We start from the raw sequence: 15144 nt of genomic DNA, 5'->3' as shown, positions 1-15144 counted from the left end.
TAGTTCCTTTGTTGAAATGGCCACTCCTGTGCCACATAGCTGTGTTTGCCAGATGTCTTGCTCAGGATCCAGGGCTCCATTATTTACTAATGTGGTAGGTGAAGGCAAGAACATATCGTTCTGCTTAGCCACATGTATTGTATCCAGAAAACCGTGTTTTTTCTAATGCTCACACATACTGTTTGGACAAAACTGTTGGGTTATGGCAGTCAAACCTTTTAGTCTTGTTTCATATCCCTGCTATCAACTAACAAATGCATTCCTGAGCTTTCATGATCATCTGGTATATGGCTTATGTGGCTTATGGCTGTTATATACGCAGATATACACTTTACAGTTGTTCAGGTTCAGATAGACAAGAGTAGGAGTGTTACATAAAATTAAGTACTTCTTGCCTTAAAAATCTCCCAGAATAAACACCTAAGATTGTCTCTAGATTTAAATGCTGATTTCAACGTCTTTGAATTTTAAATCCTATAAAACTTTAAAATGTTAAGATACCAATTTTTTGACTTCCCCTAAAAATGCACATTGAAAACCCAGTTCAGCTCTTTGCTTTTCCTTATATATGAACATGTTCCTGTAGGAAATTTGTTTACTTCCATAAAAGCTCTTAACATGCAAACTGTAGTACTTTTTGCCTTTCTTAGTGCATATCGCATCTTTGTTACATATAATATTTTACACTTACTGTTATGTGTTTTCCAAAACCTGTTTCTAATTGGGCAGATGGCTGTCAAGGCATATTTAAAACAAAATTATAAAATCTGTATAACATTTAGCTCTGCTGTTTGCCCTAAAGCTGTAATTACTTAGGTATTTTTTTCATGTCACCAGCTTATAAACTGCATTAGGTTATAGCTTACAGAAAACCCTCTTGTCTGACGCACTATGCTTCTTGCTTATGTTACATTCACGTTTGTATATTGCTAGGATGATCAGGTACATTTCTAAAACATAGGTAAGAAGAATGTATGATATACAATTATGAATAAAGACACCTTACCATTGTTCTCTCTTTTCATTGAACCAGGAATTAACCTACTTTCTGAAGTCTTTTTTGATAGATCAGAATCTAGTTATTCAAAGAGAGAAGAATAAATACCTCATTTTTTCATGTGGCTATTTCAGAGAATTCTGGTACAGTTGTGAGTAAAAGAAAGTATCAATATTATGTGTCTGTGTTAATATAAATAAACCTATGTCTACTAGTTTTACTTGAAATAAAACCACACGCTAGACCAAAATCAAACCCAAGTCTTCTAATTTTCAAAATCACCACTGGACAAATCATCTGCTTGCTACATTATACCTTATGGTAGCATTATGTGCTTAGAAAAAAACAAAGTTTCAGCTAAAATAACTTGGGTTTATAATGTGTTTTCATTTTATTTTGTTTACCATGTAGCAAAGCATTACTTGCACTGAAATTTGGTATCTCAGCTGAGCTATTATATTCAACTGTAATTAGAATAAGCTGTCAGCATGAATCACTGTACATTGGTTTTAGAGACCTGTTTGCATACAGCCATTTCTTACCAAAGCAGAGACAGCAGTTCACTACCTAACTTTGTACATTCGCAGAATAGACTGTGACATTAATTAGGTCATTAGAAACCTATTATCTTGCCTCAAAGGAACTGATTTTAGAAGTAAGCGTGTATTTTTGTAAAAGGTGGCATCTCTGCATTCAAACCTAGTTGTGTGATTCATTCTTGAGCTTTTAATCTTGCTTTTCTTTCTTCATCAAACTAGAGAGGCATATAGACAGGTTTTAAGTAATTCTCAGTATTGTGGTGTATGCTAAGGGATTAAGACTAAAGGCTATCGTTCAATGGCATTACTCTTATAGTATCCAATAACTTGCATTCCTACGATGATCTTGAACCTGATCCTCTCCTACAGTGGCCACATGATGCCCAGAAGATTCTGATATTTGAAAAACTGTCTTGATATCTGAGGGAAACAAACCACAGTTCTGCGAAAAAGGAGGGCTGTGTTATGCAGCTGAGGAAGGAACAGTTTGCCTGTTCAAAAGGTAGAGACCTTCCAAGCTGCTTAAGCAGTTTGGGCTCCTTGGTTCCATCTATTTTGATAGGAGAAAATGCTCTCATATGGGGACATGTGTTAAAGCCTGGACTAACAATCTGAGCTAAGTGTCTTGAGTGAATGCTGAGTTTAATTCACAGACAAACAGCTGTGGTTTAGAATGCACTTCCTTTTTTTCCCTTTTTTTTTTTTTTTTTTCATTTTTGGATAATTGTCAAGGGCAGCTGTTCTTTTCTCTTCTTTAGCTATTTTTGAGCTCTGCTTACTCCTCCCACCCCCAAATTATGAACTGCCTGTTAAAAATTCATAGTTAACCCAATCTTGAATATTTTGAAGCTCCTGCTGACTAGTAATGATGAAGCAGGAATGACTCCTTTCTTTCGGGTAAACACTGACAGGGGCGTCTTTTAGCTGTGTCATCCCCCATAAGGCCTATGGTTATTTCTGAACTCTTGCTTTCAGGACCAGGTGAGGCTGTACCTACTGCTCCCATGCAGTTTATTCTTCTTGTGCTTATGGCTATCAGCTGAATCTTTTGCTGGCCAATTCCTTCAAATACACCACTCTATCTCATTGTTTCTTCAGTGTGACCCTCATTCTGTCCATTTCCTAAACAGAATATCTGTAAGGAAAAAAGAAATTGTCTATAATGAACTAGCCTTCCATATGTGCATGTGCTTTTCTTGCCCTGAAATGCTTTTCTCTCCACCCCTCAAAGTGGGGAAATCTGTGTAGACCCTTTTCCTCCACAGATGTCCTGCAGGCAATTTAACCAATTTCACTTCTCACTGGAATTTTTATTTAGTACATTTCCCTGTGCTTTCTTTAAAGCCACCTGCTTAGCTTTCCCTCTCTTTTGGAGACTTCCCTGCCGGGAGTCTGAATGCTGCTGATCATACGAGCAAGATTCAGTTCAGAAAAACACAGCAAGCATAATTTACCTTTTAGCTTCCAGTCCATGTGTTGTGTCAAGGTTTTGTTTTTGCTTTGTGAATGCAGAAACTTGTCACAGAGATTGGTTTTGCTGTTTTTAAAACATAGGAAATTTTCACCTTTTATATTCTAAACTTTTAGCACAGAACCCTAATAGAGAAATCCAATAGACATGCTTAATGTGACAAAGAGTTATTTTACAATTAGACTGCAACATGTCGAGACATTGTATTAGATAAAGGAGAAAAATAGCCATACTTCATCTATTGACCTGTGTTCTGAGACAGTAAACCAGAAGAAGTAAAAACCACTAGGCTTAAGAACTGTCCTGAAGGGCCTGCTTGAAGCACTTCTCCAATGAATACTGCTTTTTAGCTTGTGGATTACATGGATTTACAAGCATAAGGCATCTTCCTTTTTAAGTAAAGAGACTACAACTTTCTAAGAGAAACCTGGAGAAAGTTGGATTGATCACGTCTTACTCCTTAGGTATTCATTAAAGGTATGATAATACACACCTGTATTTTAATATACTTGGTTTGAGACTACATTGGGTGTTCAAATACTGAAATAAATCTAAACTCAGTACATGTGCAAGTGCTTCAGATTGTGAACGCGCATAATACTGATACAATCAACATTTTGGCCTCTTCTGAACATTTTAAGGGTAAGATGCAGGAGACTGACAGTGACTTTACAATTTTGCAGTGTCAGTTTATCTGACCATAATATTCATCTGATACTTTACAAGCTAAAATATCATTTCTGCAGAATAGTCAGAATACAGTTAATTAGCAAAGTGCTGACCAGGCACAAATCCAGATCTCTGTAAAATATTGAGATGACAGTAAGCTGATCCTGCAAGTTTGCTTTGTTTTTAATTGTCTACTTATGGCAGGCTTGCCCAATATTGATGCATACACATGATGCAGGCAACCAGTAGGCATTCTAATACCTCCTGATGTAAAGCCTGATGTAAACGTAACTTTGTATTTGCAGAAAAACAGCTGTAAATCCAGTTTGAGTCAATGTTCTGTTTGGTTTTTGTTGTTGGTTGGTTTTTTTTAAGATAACCTTGGCAAAAGGTGTTAGATAGCTGAATTGATTCAGCTAATCTCAGGAAGGCAGAAGACCATTGCAATTTCACTTTGTCCTTTCAAAAAACCGACAAGATTTTGCTGACTGGCCTCTGCTCCTACCTTGCAGTAACTGATGGCAAATACAAAGCTAATTTCTTATTACACAGTATTTTCTGTGGGCTAATGGGCAAACTGTAGAATACAAAATAGTAAGCCAATAAGGTGGTACCTAGGAGAATAAAGATCTGTAATTCATATTCTCCATGGCTGCATTTTTGGTTTATGTCTCTTCTATGTTCTCTTTTATGTAGATTCATAAACCAGATTCTTACCCCTCTTACCATAGGGGAGAACAGTTTAAAATATGAATGTGGAGCTCATTTATTTTTTCTTATTCTTGATTTATCCCATTTGTTTTTCCTTTTTATTGGCAGCTTCATTTTCAAATTAGGATAATAACATCATATTCTTTCTCTAATTGTGTATATTTAAGACTCTTTGTCTTGGGGGCTTTGTGTTAGCATAAAGAAATCTGGTGGAAATTGAGTGTTCTGTTATATCATCATGGGCAAGCTTCGTAATCTGAAACTAAAGTGCTCTTATTACAATGGCTCCTCACCCCTCCTTATATCCTATCTTCTTTCAAAAAACAATTATAACAATAACAAAACCAGAAAAAACACAGCAAGAAGATAGCAAGCAAGGCCCTGAAGACTTAGCATCTTCAGTGAATCTTGAGTTTTATGTCCATGCATTTAGAAGGGTGTGTCTGCTATTGCAAAGAAGTTAGGTGAGCTCCTTAGAGAACCTGAATGGTGCTATCTGCCACTTGTTTCAGAATGTTATTTCTAAGGCACTAAGTTTCCTTTGGAAGTTTTATGTAAAGAAGGGCTAGCAGTTCAATTTTATGTTTCATGTCAAGTTTGCATAGTTCTGTATTTCTAGAGTGAATAATCATATTTCACATTCTGGAGTGCAATGGGAGCTGGTTAACACATGGTTAAGTGTTCTGCTACAGAGCTGTCTCCATTATATGGAACAGAAAGGAAGAAGACATAGAGTACAGTTTTGCTGTTTTATTTAGCTGAATTGTATCTGGATTGGTTGATTTTGCATGGATATGAGAATTAGCAAGGAAGGGAAGGCAAAATCCATACATGTTACCTTAACAGATGAAGAAAAAGGTACAAGGGTTTGGTTTCCTTTGCTTTGGCTCTGCTGCCAGATAGAAAGCGGATCTTACATTTCCTGTGTTTTCTCCTGGTGTTCTGTAGGCTTTTCTATTACAGGGATGGTAACATGGTATTTAAAGGAGAAAAAATAAGACAAATCTTGCAGAATGTCAATGTAAACTGCTCCTTCCTGCCTCTTAGGATGGTAAACAACCAAAGACATGAGAGCTTTGTCCTCCTGCTGAACAAGAGCTGTGCAGGGAGCATCTGGGCACTGCACTTCAACTTTCTAGACTATAGAAAGACACGATATTTTAAAAATTGGAAATAACCCCTTTTATGGGACATTTGAAGCTAGGGATGTAGAGTGGAGACAGTTACATGTGTAATAGCTGAACCTAAACATTTAGACTGATGCACTACCATCTGTGTATTGTTTTATTTGTGGTGGTTTATACAGCTGTGTGAAAGAGATTGGTTTATTTGTGAATAGCAATGTTAGCAAATTAATAACATAACAGGCATGCTTCCTTTAGAAAGGAAGAGCTTTAACACAGAGAAAATTGACTTTATTAAAATCTATTAGATGCTTTTGCAACCAGTCCCAAGGGTGGAATTTCAGACAAGCCAGAACTGTGAAGCACCTGACAAGTCATTAGGAAGGTAAGCCCCATTTCATCAGAAAAATTGTACAGCTGATAGTGAGATCACATGTGAATGGTAGCTCCACTGTTCTCAGTGATTTATTTTGATTTAAGTAAAATCTTTTTTATTTTTGGTTGTGCAATAAATATTTCCAGGTACTGGTATGACTCAATAGGTGGCTAAAGGTTGGGTGAATAGCCATTTTAAAATAGTGTATGCTGCTAGAATGATTCTGGAGAGGCTCCCAACTGACTGCCCTGCAGGTTGCTCTCATCAGCTGCCAGACCTCAGGCTACTTTTGTCAATTCTATCCTTATGGGCTTTTTGTTGTTGTTGTTTGGTTTGGTTTGGTTGGTTTTTTTTTTTTGTTTTTTTTTTTTTTTTTTTTTTACCCAGTAGAATGTGCAGATTTAGGGCTTTTGTTTTATGAGCATTTCCCTTAGTGTGTTTCCTGAGTGGAAAAGGGATGAAGGTACATAAGAGCTCTTGAGGCTATTTAATAGAACCCTTAAATACTTGTTTTTCAAGTTTGTGATGATTTGGACTTAGATCTGTCAACTTGACTTAAAATTAATGCTCATACTGTTTTCTGATGGAAAATAATATATTCTAGGTCATTAGGAAGTTAGCTTTTTATTCAGAGCAGCCCCGCAGAGAAGGACTTGGGGGTGTTGGTCAATGAGAAAATGAACATGAGCCAGCAGTGTGTGCTTGTGGCCCAGAAAGCAACTGTATCCTGGGCTGCATCAAAAGGAGCGTGACCAGCAGGTTGAAGGAGGTGATCCTGCCCCTTTATTCTGCTCTTGTGAGACCTCACCTGGAGCATTGTGTGCAGTTCTGGTGTCCTCAACATAAAAAGAACATGGAACTGTTGGAACAAGTCCAGAGGAGGCCACGAGGATGAGCAGGGGACTGGAGCACCTCCCATATGAAGATCGGCTGAGAAAGTTGGGGCTGTTCAGCCTGGAGAAGAGAAGGCTGTATGGAGACCTCATAGCAGCCTTCCAGTATCTGAAGGGGGCCTTTAGGGATGTTGTGGAGGGACTCTTCATTAGGGACTGTAGTAATAGGACAAGGGGTGATGGGTTCAAACTTAAACAGGGGAAGTTTAGATTGGATATAAGGAAGAAGTTCTTTACTGTGAGGGTGGTGAGGCACTGGAATGGGTTGCCCAGGGAGGTTGTGAATGCTCCATCCCTGATGGTGTTTAAAGCCAGGTTGGATCGAGCCTTGGGTGAGATGGTTTAGTGTGAAGTATCCCTGCCCATGGCAGGGGGGCTAGAACTTGATGATCTTAAGGTCCTTTCCAACCCTAACTATTCTATGATTCTATGACTCTATTCTATGTTCTGTTTTTCTAACATCCTACTGAATCATTTGTCATGTAACCTGTTATGAATGTGTGTTTGGTACTTCTAAGAACAGTTTTGTGTGTCGCATTTCAATAGTCCTTTTATTCCAATGCAGTTTCTAATGAAGTCTGTGAGAAATTATTAAATAGCTAAGGAATTGTTTGGCTTTTGAACTTTACTAACATCAGTATCTTGTATTTCCATACAGAAATTGCTCTTCAGCACTCCAGCTGAGCCATTGGGATGCCCCTTCTTGTTCTATATGCATCTTTAAGTGAGGTGAAAGCCTGCTTTTCATTTTAACCACTTGTTTTGTATAGCTGAAATGGAAATACCATACAGATATAACACGTTTGAACAAAAGTGGTAATGAAGGAAGTGGAGGAATACTACTGGTGTCTCATTGCTGATGCAGTTTGTTTTATGGGTCTGTGTGAGAGATACCTCTGTGAAGTTAGTCATCTTGTATGCACCCACTTCTGAAAAGATGACACATTGATTGAGCAAATATCTTTTAGCACTGAATCAGTTAATGGAAGGCATCAGAATGTCTGTTTCATGTGATGATAAGGGATGAGAAAACTCCAAATGTTGGGCCAAAAAAAAAAAAGTCTCCATTTTGTTGACCTTACCAAAATGATCAGAGCTGTTAGATTCTAAGGTTCACATTCAAGGCTCTTACAAATATTAATGTACTTGAAATGTCTAGAAATATTTAGGCAAAAAACCCCAAAACATCCCACAACTATCAGTTTATTCGTTGTTTCCTGACTCCATAGTATGATTATGTTCACTGATTCTTTACTAAACAAAAGTTAATGTGCTTAAATTTAACCAAACGTTCACTGAAAAGTTTATCTGCTTATACCTGTCATTCTTGTATGCAAATGTAAGACAATTTCAAGAGGGATGGCTTGTTAAGCCATAGTACAGTAGGAAACACTGGTGCAAGATGTATTAGAAGATTACCTGTGGGAAAGTTATTGTTTGCTATAAATTTAATTTTTCAGAGTACTGAAAATGTTTTTTTCTTAACGTCTGAAAAATCAACAGCTTAACAGCTTTTATTAAATGTTTTGCAGTTTGTGTAAGAAATCTTTACAGCAAGTTGTACAAAAACCTAACACTCCTTACACATGCAGTCAGCAAGGCTCTCAAGATAAATGGTAAAGAAAGCATTAAAGACCCGCAACCTCAGTTTTTCTGAGATAAGAAGTCCACAAATCTGAGTGGGGGTAAATGAGGCAGAGCTACTTTGCTTTTTGTTTTTATTGCAGAGAAGGGGCCTGTAGTAAAACAATAATTGTATTCTGTTTGATTGAAGCATTTTCAGTACCAAAGGTAAAAACAAAAACATAACAGAAGTTTCTGATGGAATGTGAGAAAAGGTGAAATCTCACAGAAAACTATGAAAGGCGAAAGATGGAAATGAGCCCAGAGTAGTATTTTTCTTTATTCTGCCTGATATTGTCCTTCAAAAGAACTGAAAGTTTCACTCTGAAGTCACAGTAAATATGACTGATCTGATACCAGTTGTAGCAGCGGCACAATGGTACATACACACACAGGTCTTAAGGTTCACAATGACAATACACAAATACCCTTCACTGGAGAACTCTTTGTATTTGAGTCAGTGGTAAATAGTGTTTTAAGTGAAAGCACACCAGACAAAGAAAAAGGTTATAAACTTTCAGTTGAAGAATATTACTCATACTGTGTAGTATTGTCAAGAAAAGAATGACTTGAACAGATAGGTAGACAAAGACAGCGTGATTTAACTTCATGTTTACATCTTAGTCATATTAACTTCCTAGTGTATTGCATTCATTAGTCTTGGATGTTATCTCTAAAAATAGCACTTGAAACTGCCTATGAATTAGACTTCATGACATGAAAATGTCATTTCTGAAGTAATCAGATACTACACAAGATATGACAGTGCCCAGTGACCAAACTGGGAGCAAAACACTTGTCTTTCCCTTAGGTGTGAGTTGGAACGCTAACTTTACATGTAAGTTATTTTATGTAGACTTAATAGCTGGGTTTTTTTGTTAGGTTTTGGTTTGGTTTGGCTTTTTATTGATTCTGAGGTCTTTAAAATATCATATCGTGTATCTCTAATTTTAGCTTTTTTTTTTTTTGTACAATAGGTTAAATTAAGGAGTGACAGAGATTGTAAATCAAGCAAGATTATAGTAAATGTGTATAATTTATAGCATTGCAGAAAGGATAGCAAAGATGTTCTGAAAAGTAGCTTCTTGTGGGCATATATTATTAAAAAAAAACCAACCAAACAAACCCAATATAAGTACTTGTTTGTGTTAAAATTTATAAAGGATGGTTAAAGTAAAGAAAAATACATCACTAATAATATTACAACTGTAATGTGTATATCAAGTGCTGTACATTCAGTGAAAGCAAAACATTTGCTGAAAGCAATCTAGATTGAATCCTTTATATAGTACAAATATTTTCAATAGTAATTCGTCTGGTCTAGATAGTCTGTTACTGTGTGAGACCCAGCTCAGAGATAAAGTCTTGCTTGATGTACACAAAACTTTCTTTGTGCTGCTGAAATAACCATGTTTTAATTTTCTCTCATGTCCTGAGGAAAGCACTGATAACTGACTCGTGGACTCCAAAGCAGAGCCTATGTGATACTAAAAGTGGATGCTACTTGTTTATCTCTTTACAAGGGCAGTGTGGCACTGCTAGTTGGCTTTTAGTTACAGTGGTGTTACTTTTTTTCTGCCCTGATGTGACAGCTATTCCTTTTTGTTTCATTGTTTATTCTGGTTGGGTTTTATTTAAGCTAGCAGGAACATAGAAGGAGGTTTTTTGTTACTATTTAGTCTCTATTAAACACAGACCTGTGTCTCTGTCACTACCTGGCATTGTCCCTTTTTCTTATTGTCACTTTAATATTCTCAATGCTACATTAAAGAAACGTAATTCTTTTTAAATGTCTGCTTTAAGCCATGAAACCCTCTAAAATGGGCTTTTGAATATAGACTAAACTGATTAATAGACAAGTTGCAGTCTACCACCAGGCTTTTTGGATTCTTGTCACTGAAAACCAGACTACAGTAATCCAGCACAATATTTAAAGACGTCATAGCTTTAAAACTAAATGTCTTTGACTAAGAGATTTTTCCTAGATGGAACAGGGCTTGTATTTTTGCTCAAAATCAATGAATACTGCTCATTTATTAAGGAAAAAAAAAAAGTAAGTCTATTAGTGGTGAGTATTGTGTGCATTGAAGTAAAGGTCATTTAAGGTACACAGAACTGGAGCCAAAAAAAGATGTTTTCAGTGTCTTTGAGTATTACTTTGATTTTGATTTAATTGCAAAATAAATTTGGAATTGCTGATATCACTTAAGATCTGTTGACTTACTGTTCTTCACTTATACCCCTTGCAATTGGTGTTCAAGTGTGTATTTAGTGATGGGAATTCAGCGCATAGAACACCACAGCTGTTAAGCAGTCCAGCAGGTTTGAAACTAGCTCTGCTGAGAGATTAGTACAATTAAATGCATTGATTCTCCCTGGTCAAGTTCTTCACAGGAGTTAAGCTGTTTGCATTGAATACAGTGGTTAAAAACATGTAAAATGCAGAATAAAGAATACTTCTTAATATTGATGTTAAGGGTTTTTTTTTCAGCTAAGTCATAATGTGAGAAAGAAAGAGTATGATGTCTCTTTCTTGTCTGTGTTACAATTTTTATCCATAGCATGTCTAGCTCATCTGTTCTCCACTCAGGGGCCTCACATACAGCTCTGAGCCAAAGGGAATTCTTTTTTTTTTCTTTTTTGTAATGATAACTAAATAAAACTAGAAATCTGCTCACTGAAGTTTTGAAATAAAACAATTTTCTTTCTGTATTCTCTGCTTACACATATGTTGTAGGAGGAGGATTTTTTTGGCAAGTGAAAGAAGAACTGAATTTACAGTAGACTCAGTGCCTGATCCCAGGAGGTGTGCATCAGATGATTAACTACTTGCAAAGTCTCATTGCTGAGAGTGAAACTGCAGGTACCAAAATCTCCACCCTTGGAGATAAATTTTGTGGTTTTGTTGGAGTCCAACAGCACTTGGAAAAGTGACACTGCTATTATAATACAACTATATATAGTGCTGTTCAATGCAGTATTTGGTTCAGTGTTTTCTGTGATCATATTTAAAGCTGAAAAAGCTTGAAGAAAAGCTATCTGGCAAACACTTTCTCACTGAGGATTTTTTTTTTTCCAAAGCTTTTGTATCTACAGAGAGTTAAGTTAGGGTCAATGGAGAATTTAAAGTTAATAATTAGTTAGGGTAGGGTGCAGTAGTAAAATGTGTGATGGAGGAAATCATTGAGGACATTAGTGAAGGGCAGAGAAGTCAAATATTAAAAAAGACAAAAGTAGTAATCTATTGTAGAAAATATGATGAGAAGACATACTGTGAGAGTCCCACCTACTCATTCTTAGCTGAAAAATAATGTGCTATAATTATGCATGTCAAGTATATATGATTATGGTCACTTGCTGCTTGAAAATACTGTCAGAAGTATTTGTCTAGTGTGATCTGATAATGTACCCTTAATCATAGTAACTGAGTTATAGAGAAGTTATTTTACTAATAAGTCAAGAAGTGTTCTATAGGAATTAAAGGGAAATAGAAAGCCTCTAAAAATTTGACTTGACACAGAATAATATAGCTAGTGTTATACCTTGCTATTAATTAATAACCCAAAATCTGGGCGTCTTGACACCACTGAGATCAATGGTAAAAAACCTATTGTCATACTGGGAGAATAATTTTATTGGAAAAATAATTCCGTGCTTTTAATCAATTTTTGCCAGATATATGGTGCTTTTAACAGTGCCTTTGCATATCTTTTTTTTCCTCTTGAATTAATATATCACACTAGAACATGTTGCCATTGTCAAAGGATACTGTATAATCAGCATGCATAGTGATACAAAAGGAATTAAGAGTATTCTCATGAAACGTAATAATGCAGTGTTAGGATACCAGTCCTAGTATAGAGACATGTCAATGATGAGTGACAGGAACTCACATTGCACTACATAGGCAGGTGTTATGAATAATAGTTTACTTAGTGAGGATAGACATTCTGTGTCTCAACTGGGCCTGCAGGTTTCAGAAGCAGGTCTCGAATGCTTGTTTTTCTTTCTATTGCATCTTGATTAGTGTGATGTAAACTGAAGATATTGGAGAGAGCTTGTGCCGACTGTACTAAAGAAGCTGAAGATAATCAGTGAATGCAGTCATTCAGCAATTCCTCTCCCAAGTAATATTTTAAGATATTGAACCAATATAGCTATATGGCTTGATGGGTGAAATGTATTAAAATCCATAGTACGTGACTGAGGAGTGATCTGGGAAGGTATTTGCATTTGATTCTTTTAGTAAAAGAAATATTTCAAATTGTGATGTCCATATGACTATTTATTTCCCTTCATCTTCACTGTAGGATAGCTTTATGGGTTTCTCTTTCATCCTTCCTTGTGAAGTGGAAGAAACCACGACAAGAGAATTTCTAATGGAGTCTCTGCTGAACAGTACCGTGAAGAGGACAGTATGATTTCTGACTTCTTCCAAGGTTCCCTCTTTGAGATTTCTTTTGCATCAGTAGAAAAGAGATTAAATAATATTCGAGGAAAACTAGCTTTTGAATGTCATAGTGGTTAATAATTGCTGATATGTGGATATTAAAAAAAAAACAATCAATATATCTCAGCAGCAAACAGAAAGTTTTCTTGTTTGCATTATTCTGGCTGTAATGTACTGGATCAGAGGAACCCAGGCGTGCAGGAGTTAAATGTTACTTTCAATAAGAAATACCTGTGGGAGAAAATGGAGTAACAGGAATAATGTCTGCAAGCAAACATAGCGAGAAGATAACTTTTAGCACAGCCAGGACCACAAAGAGCATGGAGAAGACGCAGAGGCAGTCCACAGAATTAATGGAAAGTAAGACTTTTTTCAGTTCTTCTAAGTAAACTATAAAAAATGTATTGCAACCAGAAAGCCTCTGAAAATCATTTCATGGACATCCCAAAGGAAAAGACCCCCTTCAAAGTCAGTTAACCCATTTTATTTTTGTATTTTTTTTTCTCCTGTATCCTTCATTTTTTGTAATTGACAGTGGTCATTGTTCTCACATCTGTTCTGATGTGAGAAAAAGATACATAATAACCTTGCTCAGGAGGTTATAAAGCCCCTTTGTAAAAATTGTATGCTTGATGTTAGGAAAAGATGAAGGCAGTACCACCATTTCTGTATTGCTTTACATCAAGGAAAACATTAATTAATATTTTGACTGTAATAAATAATCTTGCTTTTCCTGTTGTCCACCTTCATTGGATCAGTGGTCACCTTGGGGGAAAAAAAAAGATATGAATCCTTTTTGTTATTTAAACAGAGGAAGGGATTCAGCACTGAATAAAAGCTTTAAATCTGGTTTAGATGTTTTTGTTTTTTTTTATGACTCAACATTACACAACTGGTAGAAACAGTAATAAAGAACTCTGTATGTTTCAAGTATTCTACCATTTCTTCTTCTGATTATCTAAGTGTAGCTTTATTTTCCTATTCACTTGCTGTCAATGAATATATAGTTGTTAATAACTGATGTCTGAGGACGCCATCAGTCCAGTGACTTCATGGTGTCAGTAAAATTTGTGCAAGATGTGAGCTCAGACCTCAGAAACTACTGTGCGGCCTCAGTGTAAGTACTCTCATTTTATCTGAGATAGTAAACCAAGAACATTTAGGGAATCTTGCTAAAGAATAAGTAAAATGCTGAAGAAATGTTATTTCCTAAAGTGAGTTAAAAATCTGGAGATAAGCAGAGACTACCTCTTAGCACTGGGATTTCATTGCCCGAACTTCGTATTGACTGGTTTTTGCTAACTGGGGGGGCAGAACTGGGTATATGGTGTTTCTCAAGGCCTTGCCAACTCATGCTGTGTTGTGTTTCTTTGCCTACAGCTAAGTTTATTGCTCACTCTAAACCTAAAGTAAATTAAAAAATAGACTGAATGTACTCTTGGAATAAAAAAGAAACAAGAAATAAGAACATGTAGTCTTCTAAGGTTTTCTGAATGAATGTGGAGGTAAACATTTGAACCTAAACAAAATGCTTTTCCTTTTCTATAAATGATTAATCTGTATCACACAAAGAATTAATATAAATATAATAAAAAAATATTAAACTGTTTGAGAGGTCATACTGTGGAATTCCAGTGACCCATAAACATTTTGTGACCTCAGAAAGCATTTGCTCTTCTTTTGTAAAGAAAATTATTGCAACTTAGAACAAGCTCTCTCACGCATGTCTGCATACAAGTACAAATAAATTTTTGATCAGATGAATTCTGATCTAGGGCTATCAAAAAGTTTTAATTTTAGATTAAAATCTTTAGTTCTTTAGTTGAAACAACTTATGTCCTTCAGGTGAAACTAGATGAACAAGAAACAGCCAACAACCATGACTGGAATATTCAGGTTTTCTTCTGTCTAGGAAAAGATTCTTATCAGTTCCTGGATTCCATTTCGCTTCAGATTTAGCAGAATACTATCATTAAAATACACTGTTTATCTCTGCTTCTAGAAGATCCACAAATAAAACTAAATATGGCTAAAATTAAAGATACTGTATTTGTATGGTAGGACATGAAACCAGTAAGTGTGACTGACTTCGTAAATATGACCTGAGTTTTGTCTTTGAATTACACTGGCATACTGCCAAAGCCAGAAGAACTAAAAAAATCTGTCCTTTTGAGGTATGATTACTTAAGCATTTTTCCAGAAGAAAAATGTAAATATTATAAAACTGAAAATGCAAATTTTGAAGAAATAGAACATCTGGTATCAATTGCTTAGATTTATTTTGCAAATTA

The 15144-nt window shown here is 35.9% G+C and overlaps 1 long non-coding RNA gene across 1 annotated transcript; it reads left to right on the top strand.

Annotated features, from left to right (window-relative positions):
- Window positions 1-492: 492 nt before the first annotated feature.
- Window positions 493-13589, top strand: LOC133215601 (uncharacterized). The gene is made up of 3 exons (XR_009726419.1): window positions 493-1162; window positions 11141-11266; window positions 12714-13589. It is a non-coding gene; the product is annotated as an uncharacterized LOC133215601 (long non-coding RNA).
- Window positions 13590-15144: the final 1555 nt, after the last annotated feature.

This window comes from Neopsephotus bourkii, unplaced genomic scaffold (genome assembly GCF_033783945.1).
Source record: "Neopsephotus bourkii isolate Nb327-2 ecotype Australia unplaced genomic scaffold, CSIRO-AGI_Nbou_v1 NB_991, whole genome shotgun sequence".
Taxonomy (NCBI): Eukaryota; Metazoa; Chordata; class Aves; order Psittaciformes; family Psittacidae; genus Neopsephotus; species Neopsephotus bourkii.
The sequence above is the reverse complement of the archived record's forward strand: the minus strand, read 5'-3'. Positions and strand labels throughout refer to the sequence as shown.